This window comes from Panthera onca, chromosome D4 (genome assembly GCF_046562875.1).
Source record: "Panthera onca isolate mPanOnc1 chromosome D4, mPanOnc1 haplotype 2, whole genome shotgun sequence".
Classification (NCBI taxonomy): Eukaryota; Metazoa; Chordata; class Mammalia; order Carnivora; family Felidae; genus Panthera; species Panthera onca.
Window position 1 is genome coordinate 36763283 of NC_138351.1, and position 22656 is coordinate 36785938.

Genomic DNA, 22656 nt, shown 5'->3' on the forward strand with positions numbered 1-22656 from the left:
CTAATTACTGATTCTGACTTGAAAATGCATGTAAGTTAGGGAACAGAAGTGAACATAACTCCTAGGAGTAGATGATATGACTATGGTACCTCAATTAATGTCTTGTCCTTGATTTCTGTAGCAAAATCAAAGGAGGAAATAATGCAGATCATGCATGAACTGATAAACTGACTTTCTTAGTGGTTCCAGATGATCTAAAGCTGCGATAACAAAAAACTGAGACTATGGCACAGTTTATTATGAGCCAGATTCCTTCTTAATTTGATGATCTTTTGCCCAAAAGTAAAAAGTCATATTTCTGATTTTGAAATCCATTTATGGGAAAAATAAAAAGTGAAAGAATACCACCTTCAGGGCAAGATTAACAAGTCTCTCCTTTCTCCATCCTCTCCCCTCTTCATTCTTTATTCTACTTCCAATTAGAATTTCTGAACTGAACCATAAAGATTCTAGGTCACTGTACTGGGTCACCATTCTAGGGATACAAGCTTGTATGAGTATTTTTCCAGCTACCTAAATAAATGTCTTAGACAAGTAACCCAGACCTGTTTATTTAAAAACAGGAAGCATTCTATTTCTCTTGCTTACTTTTTTCAGGTTCTATATTCTAAATTAACCTTCCTTGGAACTGGACGGGCTATGTTGTAGGCCCTTGTCCTAAGCCACCCAGCTCCATCTAACCAAAGGAATAGGAGTATATCCTGGAATACAAATCCCATAGCACATGTGATCAGCAAATAAGCAAATAAGCAGTAAAAAGGAGTATGTGCACACAGACTTGCCTGGCTTTGACTCTCCTGTAGCCGCAGAAGGGGCCACCTTTCTAATACAAATCACACTTGAGAAATATAACTTTGGATTGTTTTTAAAAGTATAATTCAAAGCATTCCCAGTAGGTTGAATGCATTACTAGACTTGTATAGCTGATTACTAACATAATTGCATGCTCAGAAAGGAATTTTTATAAAATTCACTAATTCTGTGTTGAAGTGTAATACTTTTATGGTCCCCTTTACAAAGTAAATCAAATATGCAACAAATTATAACAATGTAACCTAGTTAAAATACATACATCTCATTTAATTTGAGATTAATGATGAAAAGTTTTAAGTAACTAACCATGTCATAATCAATTTAATATTTTTTTTTCCTTTCCGTTTTTAGTACCTAATGTAAGTATGTATCCTGGTAAGTAAAGTCTGTAATAATGGAAAAGAATAGCAATTATGCTCCCTGCAATTCTATAACCTTAACCTTAAGAATAATGTGGTATTTAGAAAATATATGGATTTATTAAACGAGGCAAGGCCTTGGCAATATGGTACACTGTTGAACTTTCATTTGATTTAAGGCTCAGAGAGCAATTTGATATATCACACCCTAACGTACGTTATCTCTCTTTGACTATTCAATTATCACACATACGCCTCTAAAATTTTAAGTGCACCATTTTCACTCAGTTCAGTCTTGAACAGGTGTGCTTAAACACACACACACACACACACACACACACACACGGACACGCACAGCAGCAAACACACAAAATGTAAAACAAATAAGCTCTCTATAATTAACCTGCTATATCTTGCATTCAGAAACAAATAAATTTCAAATACAGCATTATTTCCCAGGCTCCAATGATTTAAAATATAAAACATTTTATAGAGCTATAGTTCCACTTGCTACCACCCATATATTTATATCAGAATGGAAAGATTCGGCACACTGATTTTCTTAGAGGGGAAAATCTTTTCAATTTCTTCAATTATATTGATGAGAGGAAAACTCAACACTTTTGATTCTACAATCACATTAAATGTTCACCTAGTAGGCAATCTTGGTTTTCTGTAAGAAAAGCAAGCCCTCAAAATTAACATTGTGTTCTTTCTCTGTGTTCATTTTCCATGAACAGAAGCTTTGTCAGTATAAAATCTTTTTAGATAAATGTATCTTACATCAACAATGGAATTATTTTCTGATTGATTTTCTTGAAAATTTACTAACAGGTATATAAATTATTGTCTATGTGTTTACTTGTCAATGAATCATCTTAGCACTACTGCTTTGTGATGTAAAACCTCTCTGTGAACTTGGGAAATGCATGTCAACTTTATAGTTTTTAACTTCTGAAGCTTTTAGTTTTCTCTTTTAAATACAGGGGCTGAAATAAATTTTTATATGGTAACTTCAGTTGTGATAGTCTATAAGATATATTTTACGTGGAAAAAAAACGAGTTTACTTAAATTGTACATATATATCTAAACATGACACTGTAAAATAAAATATATAGAGAAACTGAGAGGAGAAAAAAGGAAGTCAAAAGACTCTAAACAGCTTCTTTTATTTTCATGTTCTCATACCGTTTTGGTATTAAATAGAGTAACAAATCTGAATATATTTACTTATACATTTTTTCAATAGCAAGAGGTAAGGATGGTTTAGAGGGATTTTAATCCACCCCTTCCTTCCATCATCTCCATCCTCCTCCTCCAAATAAGCATTTAATCCCATAGCAACAGGATCTAGTCACCTCCAACATGGCTTGGGAACAATTTCCTTAGCTCTTCTCCAAACAGGACAGCTACCACACTCCTGTATGGGATCTCGAGGTGCCACAGTGTAATCTAACAATTTGCTAAATGCTACTATTAATTAATTATTTTACTAATTATATTACCTTGTTCCATGAGATTTTGGAATTTAAATTATCTCAAATTGTAGGTCAATTTCTCTACTGGACAGAGGAGAAAATCCAGGTACAGAGAGTTCAAGTTACCTCCCTGGGGTCACACTGCTAATTACAGATGAGAGGAAATCCCAAAAGCTTTGATTCTACCATCACATTAAGTGTTCACCTAGTAGGCAATGTTCATTTTTTGGTCCTTCATTCATTTTCTTTTATTCAACATATTTTTAAAGAGTTTGAAAAGACATATGGCGAGTTAAAGTTAACTTCCACATTGATTCTACCAGTGGAAATTCATTTATTCTTTATGGATGCCAAATTGCTTTTGAACAGCCTGATGAAAACCCAGTGAACTGACAGTAGTGATAAAAAAATTGCACAAATATACAAGGAGATAAATTCAAATGGCACTCAACTGGATACAAAATCCTACTCATCCAATTTTCACTAAAACTCTTAAATTAGAATTATCAAATATATATTATCACATCGTTTGCATTGTTAACGTGTATTAAATTCAGTTTACGTGTAACTCCAAAAAATACTACTGAAATTAAGTTATTTTCTCCAAACAGAGGAATCTTAAAATAGAGTTGTTATTGTAAATGTAGAGATAGAGACATATTGATATATTCAATTAGACAGTTTTGAAAATCATTTTTTTAGAAATTTCTAAAAAGAGAAAACATTGGGTACGTAAATTTAAAATGTGTACTATGCAGTTCAGGTCACCTGTTCTCAAATCACCACATAAAATCCATCCATTTCCCACCTTCACCTATAATTCAGTCTTAGAAATGCAAAGATATTGAAAGTTAATCAATGATACATCTTCAACTGCAAAACAATTTACACCAGTGGTAACCATAACAATTGTGATGTACACTATTAGCCATTTCCAAGAGTATCTAGCTAATAATTTTATATAATCAGCAATATCTTAACTTTTCTCTTACACTTAATAGTACTAAAGAAAAATGTCCTTTGCACTTGAAGTTTGCATCCGCACCCAACTAGTAATAGACAGGAGAGAAAGAATGTCATTCCATAGTGGAAAAGCAAAATTTTTAATAGTCCAGCCTTTTGGCATTCCATCTAATTAACAATATTTTGCTTTCTAAATTAAATGTTTTAAGGAAACAGCAATCATATCCAAAGGGTTCTATAAAATATAAGATCATGTGATCCACACAATCATCTTTAGGTCATACAGTTATAGGACTAGACCTATAAATTCTATGTTAATATCAAAAGAAAAGAAAAGTATGTTTGCCTTTACCAATTGCAACTGTAAGCAAATACAGGTATACAGCACTTTATTAGAACTCCTTTAGTAAGCACACGTTAGAGGAATTAATCATTCATTCCCTGCAGACTGCTTATGTATTTCATAGGGCCATTATCTGATCTGAATAACAAGAACAATTGCATAATAAAACACATTACTGCTGACATTAGCAACTTTCTTTTTTCAACTTTAAAGTTGTAACCACCTCTGTATTACACAGACAGCTGGTGGCAAAAACAAAACAAAACAAAACAAACAAAAAACAACCTGACAATTTAATCACCCCATCCAGTTTTGACTTTTTTTGAAAGTGATCAAATATAGTATGTGCAAGCTTAACGAGAAATGGTTTTAATTCAGGCTATCTGCCTTAGCACTATAACATAATTATAACACATGCAGGATAATGTTCATGTTAATTGTACATCTTTGCTTTCAGCAATTTGAACAGGATCAACAATTCTGTCCTGTCTTTTCTACATTTTCTGTGGAAAATTAGTCCTATAGTAATATATGGAATAATATATTTGAACCACTCTTAAAATTGGCTACTTCAGTATAATCTTCCCTTTTATTTTTCAATAATTGTTTTTTTCAAATATTAGATATCCTTTCAGATATTTGAGGTCACAAGTAAGTAGAGGTCATATGCTCTCCCAATCTGATCAACCAAGGGTTTCATTTTAAATTATTTAAATTCATTTTAAACCAATCTCAGAAATGGCAGCTGAGAACAGCAATACCTCTAAGAAAACCCATTTGGATACACAGTAAAGTAATATATAAGAAACAATGACATATCTTTCCCAAATGATTTCCATATATTATAACTTCATTACAATAAATTCATCAACTGGCCTACTGTTATTTCATTACCCAAAAAACTTATGTCCCAAGATATTCAGAGCTTTTGACATTGAATATCCATGACAACTCTAAAACATCTTTCCCTTTTTTGAACCATTGTACGTTAGTTTACTCTTAATTCTGTTTAAATCAATGCCAAGTGAATATTGCCACTTTTATACATTCATTCGAGTAAATATAAACATAACATTTTTTTCACTTTACCATTATCGGCAATTAAATATAAGAGGGCCCTTAGGTATTATTTGATGGTAAGGTGTTCTGTTGGAAAAAAAAAAAATGCGTGAGATAAGTGGCTTTAATTTTCAGTCTGGTTCATAACTCTTAAAGACATCTGATTTTAAAAGTGTGCTTTACACTGAGGAAAAAAATTGAAAGTTAAAGATAAAACAAACTTTTTAAATCCCTATTCTACACTAGTCAGTATGAATGCTATTATGTCAGAGAAGTTTGACTTTGTTAAAAATCTGCTCTGTTGTATCTGAATTGCAATTCCTACTGTATCTACTGTATATGTAACAATGCAAGAAGAATTAGATTCCCAGTCCATTTGGCAGTAATAAAGGAAAAAATGCTGAAATGTTATTGATTCTCTCCCTCTTGTGCAAAACAAACTGACTCAACTATATTTTTCCTGACATAACACAAAGGTTTTATTTAGATATTACAAAATATTGGCAAGTAGTAGACTGTATATCTTCATTTCTTTTTAAATATACCATTAACCCTTTCACAGAGACAGGAAGGGTGTCCTACTTGTTTTTACAGAAATGCTGCAGCTACTGACATGGTGATGTTAGCCCCAAGAGGAATACTGCCTGCAAAAGTTTTTGATGCAGAGATATTCAGCCCTAGGAGACACCTTAAGCCTGTCACTGGCTGCTGAGCCTCTGTCACAGTTTATAACCTGCTGTGTCAAAGTCACAGCCTCAGCTCCTGCCTTCTCCAAAGCATTTTTCACATTCCCTCTCCAAATTAATTTCATCCAAATTCTCCTAACTAGCCTAGTTCCCAGGGTTTTCTTCCACATCTCATCTACCTACAAGCATTAGAAACCTCAACAGGATTATTCTCCTGGTCTTTCACACCATCTTTGTTAACTTTCCCTTGACCCAATTCTTGGCAAGCTGTCTTGAGAACCAAAGATAAAGCAAGCAACCAGGTGAAGTCACAGGAGGAGGGGAGTTGGTGTGGATTAAGGCTGATGTGGAAGGTAGCAAGAGAAGTGAACCAGCAGGCTGAAATTCTCCAGCTTTTTCTAGGTAACCATCCTTAAATCTTAGAACCAACCAACGTTTCACCAAGCGAGGTTTCCAACAGCCCTTGAACAATAAACGTTTAAAAATCACATCCCCAGGAAGGTTCCCCACGCTGAAGTCTTCTCAAGGCTCTCTCAAAAAATAAATAAGTAAATAAATAAATAAATAAAAAGCTTAGCAAACCACTCCTCAATTAAGAACTACTCAAGTTATATAAGGCAACTTCTTCCCCGGTAAAACGAACTGTCCACACCATTTGAAGGGAGAGCATTCAGCATACGCCTCACTTTGGAGAAAAGAAACACAGAAGCACAGTTTACTTACTAAAGCAGCCGCTCCAGTCCTCCTTGGAAACCCTGAGGAGTCTTCTCTTTTCTTTCCTACCAGTCAAATAAAGAATTGTCTTCCTATTCCACACAGGCCCGGAATAAACTGCAAGAAAGGACAGCACGCGCACAGCAGCCCGTCGGGCTTTGGCTTGGGTAGGGTGCTTCGGGTGCTGTCTGTTTCAAAAGTGGGATCTTCTTTTCCGGAGGGAGGGGGCAACGGCCGAAGAAAATAAAGGGCGCTCCGAAAGCTAGCTTGGGTCCTGCAAATTATTCGGAAGGCAAAGTACCTGCACTCTCCCCGCCGAGGCTGCCTGTCAGCGGCGCGCGAGGGGAGGAGGCTGAGGAGGAGGAGGAGCGGCGGGAGGGCTCGGGCTGGGAGGGGAGCGCGCGCGGGCTGGCTGGGGGGGGAGGAGGCCGCTGGGCGGGCGGCCGAGCAGCCGCCGAGACCGCGAGGAGGCGAGCGACCGTCAGGGCGAGGCGCTGCCCCACGCGCTCGGGCCGCCGGCTGCGGGCGCGGCCGCGGGTGCGGCGAGGCGGGGAGCAGAGGCGGCGAGCATCTCCCGGCCGCTCCCGCACTCGCTCGCTGGCTCGCGCTCCCCCTTCCTCGCGCTCGCACACACAGGCACACACCCCACGTCTCCAGCAGCAGCCGCTCGGCCGCACGCACTCACCTGCATTTCCTTAACGAGCCACTTGATGGCTGCCAGCGGCGCTGGCCCGGCTCCGGCTCCGGCGGGCGGGAGCCGGGGCGGGGAGGACGTGGCGCGGGATGCTCCGAGCGCCAGCCCGGGTGGCGGCCGCGACGGCGGCGGCGGCGGCGGTGCGGGCGCGCGAGCCGGGGCGGGAGGAGGGGAAACCGGGCGGCGACCCCGAGCTGCCCGGGCGCGACCCGGAGGCCGTGGCATGACCCCGGGGCTCCGGGATCTAGCGGTCCGCGCGGGGAGAGGAGGCTCTACCGGACCACTAGAGCCACAGAGGACTTGTCCAGGTGTAGATCCCGGTTGCGCGTCTTCAGGTGTTTGCGTGCTTTCGGTTACTTTATTATTATTATTATTATTATTATTATTATATTTTGATTGGTTAGTTGCATTTTCGGAGGGAAGCTGGCGGCAAGGCTCAGGGGTGGCGAGGTTAAAATGCAAGGGACACAGTTTTAGTTTGCAATACGCTGGTTGCTTAAGAAGAGTCCACTTTAGTGAGGAGTAGGAAAGGAGCAGAGGCTGCGTGGTGCAGGGCGCTCTGCGTCTCACATACTGGATGTAGTTTTCAGTTGGGGTGTTTGGCAGCGTTGGCTGGACTTGAGACAGACATAGGGCTCTGCCAAGGCCGTGGGTGAGAAGGGAAAACCTGTAAAAGAGTTGCTGGAAACTAGCCTTGCTTCTCAGGCGGGGACGTGGACATGCATGGAGGTGGGGGGATTGTTTCACTACCTGCATAGTAGAATGACCAACGTCTCTGAGGTGGTGTATCGCAGACTCAGCAAACAAGGGACGAGTAATTTAAACCCCCTGAGCAGAGCTAGAAAAGAGGATTGGAGCTGGGGAGGAAGGTGGGCAGGGTGGAAGACATGTAACAGAAAGGTCCTATAATTTTACCATCGTTTGTGTTTGATCAAAGCATGCAGCTGTGGTAACGAACGCTATCCCTCTTGCTAAAGAAAGAGCAGTGTCACCACGTTAGTGCTTCAAAAAAAAAAAAAAAAAAAAAAAGCCAAAGCCAAAACAAAATTATCCTGTTTACAACAATGCAACAGAAAGCCTTCTAAGTACCCTCTGGACAAAGGTGCCCTAAGCGCTGTGGCCAAAAAGGAAAGGCAGCGAGCCATCTACTTTCCTTCTGTGTCCGTGGTCTAATCGCAGAAATGTCACTTTCTCCCAAAGAGAAATAAAGCTTAATCAGTACATGTGACATTTTCCTCTGGGTCCTTTCACCTCTTTTCTTTTCATGCCTGCTTCATTGCCTGCCATGTCCCTTTGCTCTTCAGGAGTGACCCTTCTTGTGAACCCATCTCCTGCCAGGCTACCTGCTCTGCCTCCTTAAACCCACTGAGCTCACTCATCCAAGAAGATTCACAATCATTATCACTTAAAGCTGTTCTTGGAAACGATAGCATATAAAGCAAAAACCTTTCTTCCATGTGTGCAAGTGTGTGCGCATGTGTATGTCTGTCTTTATAATTATGCAAAGCACCTGCCCCCTTATGGTGTGGTCTGTGCGAGATGATGACTAACTCATTCTCTCTCCTGGTCTCCCCTTCTCTCCCTCCCTGCTTCCCCTTCTGCAAATACATACCACTCCCTCCTGTCTCAGTTCCTTCCTGTCAGTGTTCAATAATGGTTTTACATGAACTTTCTGTTTGAAAGCCTCTGACTACCAAGAGTGAGTTGGAGCGGGTTTGTAGCAGGGATGCCAGAACTCAATGCTGCTGCTATGTTTCCTGTCATCACTCACTCATTACATACACTACTGTACTTAATGCCAAGTGGCAGCAGAAATGATTTCCTCTTCTGCTGTCCATAATAATATACTTGCCCTCCCCCGGAAACACATATAATTAATAATAAAAGAAATAATGCATCTTGATACCATGGGAGGGGCAGATGGATGCTGATGTGGTGGTGTTAGTAACCTTTTCTGATGTTGTTGCTGCAAAGACAATGTGACCACTTTTCCCTTTCTGCTGCTTCTGGTGGGTTAAGCAAAGCATTTGGCCCTTTGACTGTGTTCCCTTTTCCATCTTTCCCTTGACAATAGTTTGTGTATTTTAAATAAAGATTTCATTCTGCCAACCCACAGGAAGCTTTTAACAAGAGGCAGCTGAGCGTGTCGATATCTTATATCTTTTTACTGCTGTATGGGGGTGTTCAGCAACTTGAAACTCATCTCAACTTCAGCTCAAAGCTGGCATCTCACATAGACAATGCTCCCTGGGGCCGAGTTCCTCTTTCTACTATACAACTATACTTTGGTGCCCTCTAGAAGAACACAGGGCAATTTAAACAATGGAAGAGTAAGGGTTATATTCAACCCCTTTCCTGCTGCATCCCTCCCTACTTAATAACACCACAAGTGTTAATTGTTAGTAGCTTCTTGTAGGGATTTTATTAGTGATTCATAACAGTTGGACTGAGGTATCTTTTCTGAGGATGACTGCAAGGTTAAAAAAGTTCTCATTATCTAACTACATATCCACTTCCTGAATATTGTGGTTTATTTTTCCTTATTAAATGAAAAGGCACCTTTAACTATCCCCTTTAGTTATCATTGTATATTTATTTTTAAAAGGCAGCACTACTTGTTTAAATTGGTCATCATCAGTGAACCATGTGTTCAAAACAACCGTGATAAATGTGAAATAGAAATAAAAAAGGGAAAGTGGGATAGGACAAGAAATTCATCAGCCATCTGAGATTAGTCCCTTTGAGGGTCCCTTTATTTTGCCACCTTACTTCATTCACCAAAACTTTGCTTAGCTTTGTTATATTTAAACATAGAATTGATTTTAACAACCTACACTTTACATTTGTATTTTGGGTTTTTGAGGAAGTCAAGTCCGTTCGTTCATGTCTCAGTTGTGAAATTAGACTTAACAGTGCTCCAATAGACATCTCCACAGCAATAACTTCCTGTTCTAATATGTCTTTTAAACACATTAATAGCATCGTGAAAAAACTTCCTAATTATATAGGACTCCATAATGTGGAATTAAAACTAAGGGAGAATAAATAGAAAACAGGGTAATAACGGAGTTATGAGGAGCAAGTAACCTGTTATGAAGGAGACAACCATCAAAGGAGGTAACCCATGACCACCAGATTGGAGAGTTTGATTTGTCAGTAGTAATCTTTCTCTCTTTGCCACGTGTGGTTTTTGTTTGTTTGTTTGTTTGTTTTGTTTTTCAGTCTGCAGAAATGATATACACTTAATTTGTTCTCTTTCCTCCATCTTTCCTTCTAGAGTTATGCTGATTGGCAGAAAATGCAAGTAGAAACAATTTTATATTGAGAATAGAATAGGAAATCATGCACTTAATGAGTCTGACTGCTCATACTTATTTCATATGAAACAAGGATAATCCTTCACTCTTCAGCTTTTATTCTGCTCAATGAGGGCAGAGTTCTAATTGACTACATGAGTCTAATTTACCTAATTTCTTATAGATGCTTTGCTTCCAGGAAAGCTGCTTAGAAATCTTACAACATAATAAAAAAATATGACTGGATTGTACCCAATTTAGGGAGTCTTAATGAGTGAAGTTACATGTGTGATAATTGTGGATCAAGGTTTCAAGTTATTCCACTGAAATCTTAATGTGGCTAATCCTAAATTAAACAAAATCTAAATATTTTGGAAATGGAAATATGGATTTTGATACTTTACAAATTTTTTTTTCACTGTACTAATCATTTTCTATTCCTCACCCCTCCTAAAACCTCAGAACCATCATTTACCCTTCTTTGTGCCCCAGGAATTAGCCTCTAAGAACTACAACCACCTGGTTTCCCTTGTCCTTTGACTTCTGTTGGGGTAGAGTCAATGAGAGGCAGCGGAGGGTGAGGCCATTCTTGCCCCTTTCAATCTGTAACTGAGCCCTTCCGTATTGTCTGGCAGTGGCTGCATTGCTCTGGGAATGCAGGCCAGGCACCACACTCCCTGTTCCCGCTCATATTTGCCACATCTTTACCTCTTGCCCCTTCAGCTTTCCACTGTGGCTATAGGATGGATGGATCCTCATCACCTCCCTTCACCTCGTCCTTCCTCCAGAAAGTACCCCTCATCTACATTCTCCCCAGATTCATTCCTGATCGTGCCTTCTGTTTCCCCCAGGTACTCTGATCCATTTTTGTTATTTAAAGTATTAAAAGATTACAAGAAATATTTTATTCAGTTGTTTCAAAGTTTAACATATTGTCCAATGTGTATAGAAGTGCCAGAACATCACCATTTCTCAAACTAAAAATAACTTTAACGCACTACAAGAAAGTATGTGATGATCTAGCTGATCTGTGTGGCTGTAATAACAATGTATTAATATCTTCCACTGAGATATCATTTCTCTGTGTATCGAATGAGCCAAATTCATCAAACTTGTACAACTCTCAGTTTTTCTTAAACATGCATCTCAGTGTTTTATAGCATCTTATTACAAAAATTAATAATAATAATACATGTTTTGAAGTTTAGTATTTATTATTCTTATAAAGCACATCACAGTTTGTAAGGTACTGTAATTTTCATCATTTTAAAACTAAAAAAATAAAAAACCAAATGAGTAAAGAAGCCTATATGGATCCATTCTTCCAATTATTAAAAGAAACAGCCAATAATGACGATGTAAATCAGTGACCTAAGTTATCAGTGACAACCCAAAGTAACTGCCCATGCATATACTTTGGGAAGAGATCAATCAAACATGAATACAAAGAATGCAACCCACCAAGTTCTTTTAAGCAACCATTTAACAAATGTATATCATATAAATCAATGAGGATCAGAACAAGTGCTTTAATGACAAAGGTAAAATCTGAGAGAGAATATGTAATATAGTCCTATGAGTTTTTTGGTCTAATTTTGACCTCAAAAAATAATAAAAAGGTACCTAATGCAAGATCTTATGTACACATCTCTACTACATTAAGGCATTGCAAATTTTGCTTCTCATGAATCCTAATTTTGTGTTTTCTTTTATAAATCGGGCATAAGAATGGTCACAACCATACATACGCACACATGTGCACATGCATATGTATGTACTATTGTTAAGGTTTTCTTTTAGGTGTATTTATTTATTTTGAGAGAGAGAGAGAGAGAATCCCTAGTGCTGACAACACAGAGCCTGATGCGAGGCTGGATCTCATGGGTTCATGAGATCACCACCTGAGCCTAAATCAAGAGCCAGAAGCTTAACCAACTGAGCCACCCAGGTGCCCCTAATTTTCAGTTTTTAAAGTGACTTTTTTAACTTTATATTTCTATTTTAATCATTTTGCATATTTTATATAAAAAATCATTTTATGTGTTTCTCATATCTAATTATAACATAGAAAAATTGTATTATAAAAATAAACTTACGATTTTTTCAAGACAAATTATGTACAATTTGTTCTATTATCACAATTTTCCACATTTGCTACTTTTCCCTTTTGTACATTTGTTTTTATCTATTCATGTTTATTTACTTCCCACTCTTACCTATAACCGAAAGGACCAAAGTAATATGTAGCTATGGAAGGCAATTCTATGTGTCATCTCTCTTTTATAACAAGGGGTCAACTTTCTGGAACCTTTTTAAGATTTCCGCCTGTTTTAGTGATGTACAATCTGTTTTCCAGGTAGTTATTCCTGACCTTTTGTTCATGTGTAATGATATTGTGGCAGCCAAAAATTATAGTAACATTTATTTTTATCACAAATTTTATGTATATTTTCAACATATAAAACTGTAGATTTTAAAAATAGAAGCAAAAGGAAAAAATGTGACAACCATATCATATGGAACTCTGCTTTCTGGCATTCTATATTTTATGGGTGATAAGCAAATTAGAAACGTATCTCCTTTTTGTGGAAGGATATCTAAGGTAAGTCAAAGCAAGTCCATGTAAGTTTAAAATTAATTTTTCCATGTAATTATCAGTGTCACAACACAAGATAATTTGGTTACCAGTACCTTCACCTTTCTCCCGCTTTTACACTACTAAACCCAGCATGTGTGAAATGTTCATTTTTATATGACTAATGAGTGATAGAAGCACTGTTAATTTTAGGGAACTTTCATTTTCATCATAATATAAAAATAATTTTAATGTAAAAGCAATTTAGCTATATACATGTGTGTATGTATTAGGTAAATTTAGCTTTTTTGTTGTTTAAATTGCAAAGTGTGTGTTTGGTTTCATAAGCCCTCATTCAATACACTTAGTGAGAAAAAATATTTTCATGTTACATTTTTAAGCAAATTTTAGATGAGGCATTGAACAATCACCGCTACACTAAAAAGGGGAAAGAATCACAGACTTCTTTCAGGAAGTCTTCTAGAAAGGGTGATAAAATGATGTGCCTAGTGAGGAGTCACCTTTACAAGCTCGCTTCACTATTCCTACTATTAATCAGAATTCTCATCGGTTTCATCTAAGCTATAAAAACATGAACGTAATAGGGATATAGATCATGAATATGCATGTGATGGGAAAGGATTTATTAAAGCTAGTGTGCTTCCCACTGAAATCTGTTTCTGCCAACAGGCCTCTCTCCGACACTCTTGCACACGTGGCCCCACATCCTCACTCAGGGTACAGGAGGTTAGACTTCCCTTGCCCAAATCCAGTTTTCATCCTGCCCTCCAAGGCCTTTGCTGCCTTGTTTGTCAGGCTTTTGTTAGGCAGAGACTCCAGAAATGGAAGAAATCTGGGAATGAAAAACTCAGACCAACGATTTAAGGAAACAGACCGGAAAGATAAAATTTAAGGCAGTTATAAAATAAGAATCTACCAAGCGATTACAAAATGTGGAAAAGCTGGAAAGAAAAGAAAAACAGTAAGTTTTGTATAAATGTCACTGAGAGATATAAATCAGGACCTCCAAATAATACTTATAATATTGAAGACTGGACTGCATTTTTATTACCTTTTTGACTTTTTATTTCTTGGACACCTAACAGCTTTTACACCACACCATAAGGAGGCAGGAATTTTTTTTTATATTTAAAACCACACATACATGCACAAAATAAATGTTGTTTCCACCCAAATACAGGTTACATAGTTTATAAATTGATTTTAGAATTTTAACTTATTTTTAAAAGGTACCATCATCATTTTTAATAAGGATAGAATAAACATACTTTTTCTCTATTAAGTGTATTGTTTTCCTAAATGATATCACAACATCAATGCATTACTTAAATTGAAGTTTTAATTAAATATTATTCAGATATTTAGTGACCACAATAATACTACTTGTTCTCAAAGAAAGTGTTTACACATTATGAAATTAATAAAATACTAATAATAAAATATTTGCTTTAAAAAAAATTTTTAACGTTTATTTGTTTTTGTGAGACAGAGAGAAACACAGCGTGAGTAGGGGATGGGCAGAGAGAGAGGGAGACACAGAATCCGAAGCAGGCTCCAGGCTATGAACTGTTAGCACAGAGCCGGACATGGGGCTGGAAATCACGAATCGCAAGATCACGACCTGAGCTGAAGTCGGAGGCTTAACCAACTGAGCCACCAGGTGCCCCAAAATGTAAGGTGCTTACAAAATGTAAGGTGCTTACAAAATGTAAGGTGCTTACAAAAATGTAAGACATGCTCATCCAGACAGAAGAAATATCAGCCACATCCTTTCATTCCATTTTGCCTATAACAGGTGTCAGATAGGACCAAAAACATTATAGGCCCGCCATATAATTTCTTTGAACACAACCTATATGTTTTCTGGCATAGTGGTAAGGAGAGTACCGAATTTCAATGGATTTAGCCAAACACATATTTTGAGATCCTATTGTATGCAAAGTAAATAGTGTGCCCGTGTGTATGAGCAGCTAAATGCCTAATGCCCATAAACTAACTTATAATTCATAAGTCTGGAGGCACCAGATTAAATTTAAAAGATTTAACATGCAAAACTTAATTTATCAAGCAACCTTGCAACCAACATTGTAATGCAAAATATTCAAAGAAGCCTACAGGCCAGCAAGATGTCTCACTCCTCAGCTTGTGAAAACACTGAACTGAAATTACTGATGCAAGATTAAATTAAGGAAAATTCTTCAAAATCTCTGGAAACTTAGTAAGGTTACTCTCAATGACCAAACACTAAAAGACATTCATAGTGTATAAACTGTGTTGATAGAATTACAGACAAAGAAGATAATTTTAACTAATTAGCTAATTTCAACATTGATCTTTCAAAATATAGCAGTGTCAAAGAAAATAAACAAGGGGGTTCCTGGGTGACTTGGTTGGTTAAACATCACACTGTTGATTTCTGCTCAGGTCATGATCTCACAATCTGTGAGATGGAGATTCTCTCCTTCTCTTTGTCTCTGCCTCTCCTCCACTTGTGCTGTGTGTGTGTTCACTCTCTCTCTTGCTCTCGCACACACAAAATAAATAAACTTCAATAAAGAAAAAAGAAAAGAAAGGGAATATTCTGGAAGAAACTCACTAAAATCCTCAGACTTCCAGGGTAAGCCTGGTCCATAAGGCAGTATAGGAAACAAAATGGCTTGCAATAGAAAGTTCCGTGGAGAAGCAGCACTGCTACATGTTAAAACAAAGGAACAAGGTTTCTCCTGTTTACAGCAGGGGGCAGCAAGGGTTAGTGTGTAATAAAAGCAAAGAAAATTTGTGGGCCCAAACATCAAAGTGCTCTCAAAGATGAATGTGAACAAGATTTTGCAAAGTAATGAATGAAATGCAGAGGAAGTTATTGCTTGAAACAATTTTTTTAAAAATAGAAAATAGAAACAGATTTTAGAACCACTTGCAATATGCTTTGTAAAATTAAGAGTGTATGTACTTTTGAAACCACAGTAAAAAAGAAAGGTAAAGCAGATAATAAACTACACTATAAAATTAAAAATTACCTTTCTGATGAGGACAGAAACACAGAATGAAATAGTAAAAAAAAAATTGTAAAAAGCTACCAGAGAAGTCAACAATGATATCAGAATGAGAAAGCAAAATGGAACAGAAATAGCAGAATTCATACTGCAGAAAATTGCAGTAGAACACTGAATTTTCTATTCAGTGGAATTTTTTTTCTGAAAAAATATTTAAGATAAACATGTTTCCTTTATAATGTTAATTAAAATGTGAAAGATAGACATAAGCATGTGTGTATATACACATACAGATATACATATACAGATACTACACATGACATATGCAAAGAAAAAGGCAACATGCTGTGTAATACCTTAAAGTCTTCTAAATTTTCTATGTCTGTGTTTTCTGAAATAAGATGATTTATTTTCATTACAAGAAGTATATTTGAAATACATAATTCTAAAATTTCTTTGAAATACATTCTGAAAGTAGGTAAGTGCTTTTTCTTTTTTAATGCTCCCTTTGATTCTGGTAGAATCTATACAAAATGTACAAAAGAAGCTAAATCAGAGTAATTACAATATGCAAATTTTTACAATACTCTGAGTGGAGCTTTATATTACCTCTCTATTTTGCATTGTACCTATTACCTGCTGCATATATTAAATAGTAAAAGATGGCAAAACTAATGTTTCACCTTGTTTGAAAAGCTTTGCAAATTAAATTTTGAAGAAAGTCTTTGCATATTTTCTAAATATCTCTAATCTTCCTCCTGTAATTAAATTTGTAAAGAATCACTTTGCACATTGTGTCTCTTTTGAAAAAAAAAAAAGTTTCCACTTATGAATGGAACAAAATGATAACTAAAATAGTACCAGAAATAAAATAGTTCAAGAAAGTTCAAATATGTGGTCTTTGAATGTTTGTGTAGGCATAGTGTGTTTTCTAAGTTCAGTTAAATGCTTCAGAATTGTGCTCCAGGAAAACCTTGAAAAAATTAAAAGATACATTTGTATCAAACTGAGTGGCCCATTAAAATCAAATTGAAAAGATTTTAGGGTAGAAAAGAAAAAGCTTACAATGTGAGTGCCTAAATGGTTGAACATTGTAAAGTGTAGTTTTCTTTTAACATTGTAATATTTTGTCCTCTTAAATTTCATAAAGAAGTATGTATCTTCACCCTTTTGATTTGCATTATGGAGATTTAATAATGAAAACCCATGATGTAGCTATCTGGATCACTCTATACTTCCTCAACTAAAATCCATGATTTTTAAGCACAGAATGAGAATCATACAGCCCATAGCAAAATACTGAATGCATAACGATTAAATTATTTCCTTATATCAACCTGATGACTATGTGATTTCAAATTTAATTCTGATGAGCCACAATCAGTAAAATTCAAACTGCAAAAATATGTTTCTATCAGACACTCCCTAAACAAAACCAGGATAAATGAAAATAACAAATTTTATTTATTTTAATTGTTAGCTTTTTAAGTCATCATAAGATGAGATATTTTGAATCAGTGTTCTAAAGATACAGTAGTTAATTTGAAAATCATAATTTTTTGAAACAGAGAGAGAGAGGGAGAGGGAAAGTGGTGAGGAGAGAGGCTTGTTTCTCCTTGTAGTTAGTCTCTATTGCACTACATTATACCATTTTATACTTGAAATGGAAATCTCACAAGGAGAGGTACGCTGCCATAAAGAACGTTTGTGGGTTATTTTTCCCCTTTTGGACTTTCCAAACCCATTTTCTGAGATGATTCTTCTCTGTGGTGGAGCATTCCCAAGATAAGGAACTGACTTTTCCTATTACAAGTGCCAATTTCAAAAGTGGTTTTAGTGGCTTGAACATTTGTCCAAGAGTAACAAGAGAGAAACCACCAACGTGTATCACATAGACCACCAAAGAGTCATCAGACTCAAGTGGCTTTCAGTCACCATCAACCTCAGCCCTCTGAGAATATAGTTTCACAAATTTTGCTTGCTATTAACAAGACTTTGTCTTTCTGCCTGATTTTACTTTCCCACATTATATTGTTTGCATACAAAGAGCCAACACTAAAATGTTTAAATAGTGAATCAAATATTTTAAGTTTGAATAAAGTGAACAAACCTTATCATTTGGCAAACCTGTGTTTTCTGTTTCAACATGAGTCAGCAGAAGGTACGAGAGGGTAAGATTCACTTTTCTGGAGAGAATAAATAGCAACTTTAGTAAGAGAGAATGACTTTCCTTGAAAACAGCAGTGGAAGACAATGGCCTATGAGAACCCTGTGTGTGGACTCAGTAGTCAAACAGCCTAGATTCAGATCCCTGTTTTTCTACTTTCCTCTCTGAGTAAATACTTTGGTTTCTCTGAGCAGTATATTTCCTTTGTTTTCCTTCTATATAAAATTTCCTTCTATGTAAAATCAGGATAATAATAAATTTCCTTTGGCCTCCTTCCCAGTAAAATGTTAATAATCAAATCTCCCTCACAGAATTGTTGTGAGGAATATATGGATGAATTACAGGGCTCACCTTCCCTTTCTAGACATCATATCTTTTATTGTTACTCTGGTTTAGGTTTTCAAAGTAGTTAAATTTGCAGGTGCCTGCCCAAACCACACCCCTGCTTTGAAATTTCTCCTTAACAACAGCTCCCACTAATGGGACTCTGTGTGCATGACCTTCTGGGTGACCTTACCTGATTATGCCAAAAGAGGAAAGCTGATCCATGGGAAAGCAGCACTTCCTCTTATGGCCTACATTCAGTCTTCTAAGAATTTCACTGAGGAAATTGAGAAAACACTGTCCTGAAGGGAATATATTGGGAACTCTGAAATCAGGCATGTTTGGGGTGGGCAAACCCATTCAGCTGTGCATTAGCAGAGAGAATTGACCACAAAGGTGAAGACAAAGAGGATGGGAGATCGGGAGAGAAAAGAGGCTATGCAGAAATCAAGAGGTATGTCAGCTCTGACTTTCCCTCTCTACCTCCAATTTATGGGGCTGTAGGGTCTGGTGAAAATGTGTCTTTTCTACTTGATAAATGGAAGCAAACTGAGGGCGGAGGGAGGGTTTGGAGAGGGAGTGAATTGATCCCAAGCAATGGCAAGCATGTCTGTGCTGAAAATGAACTTAAAAGAATTAATTTCTCTCATATCAGCAATAGATATGTGGAAAGAAGCACATCAAGGAAAGACACTCTAAATGAAAAGGGATAAAATTTTGCAAAGAGGGATAGAAATGTTTACAGAGGACAACCCCAAACAAGTAATCTCCTACAAGAGTATGTTTCAGTTGACAAGATAATATCAATCTACTCAGAGACTTGGGGGAAAATAAAAGGAGTCTAGGTAGAAGAAATAGTCATCATATGATAGCTGAATATTAGTGGTAAAAAGTAACATTATAGGGATGCTGCAAAATGTAATATAAAGAGGTCTGAGGATTAGGTTTGATAGATTTGCAGTAGAATCCGATTCTGCCTTGGACAAAAGACTCCACCCCCCACATTCAGCCTCTTTATTCTAAAATTGGAATAGTAAGTCTTGACATTTAAGACTGTCATGATAATTAAGAATAAGGACATTGTCATCAAACAGACCTAAGTTCCTATGCTGATTCATAACAAAGGCCCAAAAAATGTGGTTTTGGTGGTTTGCTTCTTCTTTGGTTTTTGTTTTTGCTTCATTTTTTAATGTTCTTTATTTAGTTTTTGAAAAAGGCAAAGTGTGAGCCCATGTGTGCAAGTGGGGGAAGGGAAAAGAGAGAGGGAGAGAGAAATCCCAAACAGGCTCTTTGCTTGTGAGGACAGCATAGGTTCATGCAGGCTCATGAACCCTGAGATCATGACGTGAGCTGAAATCAACAGCCGGCAGCTCAACCGACTCAGACACCCAGGCACCCCTGTTTTTGCTTCTTTTAATGATTATTATTATTGCTTCCCAATCACAAGGGTTATTAATGAAAAAAGGAATCAAGATCTAGTTGGACCATGAAGCTTTAAAAAATAGCAAGATTTTTTACCCTAGTCTTTTATTGGAATTCATTATTAAATTGTTTACAGTTTATTCACATAGCAACTTGCTATTCTTAATAGCACATGCAATACTAAAGAGCAACAGATCTCAGTAATAGCTGTTTGTTCACCTTTCATAAGTGGCATACCTCTCTCTCCTCCATGTCACTTAAGGCATAGCTCTTATCTTTGTTCATGGGCCTGAATTACTGTCATGTCTTTTCTAGGTGGTTACAATAAGGACTCTTAATTTTACAATTAAGACATTCTTAAATCCTTAAGGAATTGTGAAATTAATTCATAAGAAATTGTGCAACTAGTATATGGTCAACAAAGATTATCATCTTGAGCAGGTCATTTACTCTCTCTGAATATCAACTTCCTCATCTATAGGGCAGGGTTAATAACAACTAACTCAATGTGTCACCAAGTATTGTAAGGATAAATACCAGTCTCACATGCAAAATCTTTAAAAACGTATACAAACTCTGCAGCTACCATTATGAAAGCAAACAAAGGTCAAAGTGGTAAGCTTTTTTTTTTTTTTAAGTCCGTATAACTAAGCCTGTTTTTATATTATATACCATTTCTCTAAATCCAGTTCTCTTTATTCAGCATAAAACGCACAGCCTATAAGAAAGAGTGGAGAAGAACATCATCATGTGCATTAAGAAAAGTTAAACCACAAACGAAAACTTAATTAACAGTGTGAGTGAATCTGCCCTTTCAGCAGTTCATGATCAGCCAATTTGCATTTGGAATCCCTCTTTGAGAATAAGATACTCTACTTCCCTTGGCACTGGAAATATGTGTTGTGGTATATGCTTCTAATTGCCTATTCTCATTGTCTTTATTATTAACTTGGTACTTGGGGGTGGGGTAATGTACCCAGATAAAATTGATTATCTTCCTAACATCCTTTTAGCTAGGTATGTCCATGGCAACAATTTTGGCCAATTAGATGCAAAAACCATATGGTGGGGCTTCCTGGAAAGACTTGCAGAAAGAACACTGGTGAAGAATGAATGCTTGCGTCACCCAAAAATTCATGTTTAAATCTAATCCCCATGTGATTGTATTTGGAGATAGAGCCTGTGGGAGGCTATCAGGTCATGTGGATGAAACCCTCATGAATGGATGCATTTGCCTGTTTAAGAGGCCAGAGAACTAGCTCACCTTTTTATTGTCAGTAAGAATACAACAAGAAGTTGACAGGCTGAGATGTGGAAGAGGGCTATCATTAGAACCCAACCATGCTGGCATCCTGATCTCAGACTTCCAGCCTCCAAAACTGTGAGAAATAAAATTCTGTTTATGAGCCACCCAGTGTATGGTAATTGAATATAGCAGATCAAACTGATGAAGTTATAAATATTAAGCTGCCATACTCTCTTTGTTCTTCTCAACTTCTACCTTCTTTCTGCTGGGAACCCAAATATGATGCCTATGAGATTGAAAGCCACAGATATGGATAACAGGGAAAAAAGAAAAATGAGTCCTAGGTACCTGCTGTTATCACTGAGACACTTCTCCAGTCCTGAACCACTAGACTCCTAAATTTCTTGTTTCATGAAAAAACTAAGTCTTCATCAATTTAAGGCACTGTTGATTGGGCCTTTGCCTACAGCCAAAAGTATACATCACTAATACTGCAGTTATCTTCAGTATTTTAATATCAAGACATAGATGCATTATGATGAAGTATACCTTTATACTTTACACATATAAATATGAGAAAGATAAAAAAGAAAACTATAAAATATATTGACACATGGAATTCAAGGTGTTATTTTGAGGCTATATCAAATGTGAAAATGGACAAGAGGGACTAGAAAACTAAGTACAACCTATGAGTAATTGAATATAGTTCATTCCATTTCAGTTAGAGTAATTCTTTTTTGAATCCTCCTTCACAGAAAATAGAAATAGAAGTAAAAGGTCTTTCTATAATTAAGGCAATATGCACATTTTTTATTACTTACATATATACACATTTTATTACTTACATATACACACATGCATACACATACAGATATAGATATAGATGATATAGATATACATATAGATATACATATAGATAGGGATATAGTTACAGATAACTATGAATTAGGCTAAAATTTAAGGAAGCAAACAGAGAAATAAAGAAATGGGCACAAGATTTTGAGGAAAAGGAACTATCTAAGTCACCAACTTGATTCCACAAATGTGATGACCTATTAACTTAGGGTCACTTGGTAAATTTATGCCAGAAGAAGTAATCAATTACACTTAAAAAGCAATAGGAAGATAAAAGTGCTGAGAGCATTTACACTTAATTTTTTTTATTTTTATTTGTATTTTGAAAGAGAGAAAGACAGAGCGTGAGTTGGGGGGAGGGCAGAGAGAGAGGGAGACACAGAATCCGAAGCAGGCTCCAGGCTCTGAGCTGTCAGCACAGGGTTCGATATGGGGCTCGACGTGGAGCTGAAACTCAGGAGCCATAGATCATGAACTGAGTTGACTGAACCACCCAGGTGCCCTGAGCATTTATGCTTTTGAAGGGAGATTAACTGATGTGTGTTCTTTATACAAAACATGGAAGCAATTATCATTTAGTCCTGCTCAATTACCTTCCTTGACACATCGCTTAATAATATTTTGAAGCTGAAAAGGAATTTTAA

At 36.9% G+C, this 22656-nt stretch overlaps 1 long non-coding RNA gene across 1 annotated transcript in view; it reads right to left on the reverse strand.

The window, feature by feature from the left end:
* The window catches only part of LOC132663485 (uncharacterized), a 670744-nt gene extending 663631 nt beyond the window's left edge, over window positions 1-7113 (reverse strand). Inside the window, exon 1 of the long non-coding RNA XR_009603071.3 lies at window positions 6426-7113. This is a non-coding gene — a long non-coding RNA (uncharacterized LOC132663485). The remainder of the gene's footprint in view (window positions 1-6425) is intronic.
* Between the last annotated feature and the right edge of the window lie 15543 nt (window positions 7114-22656).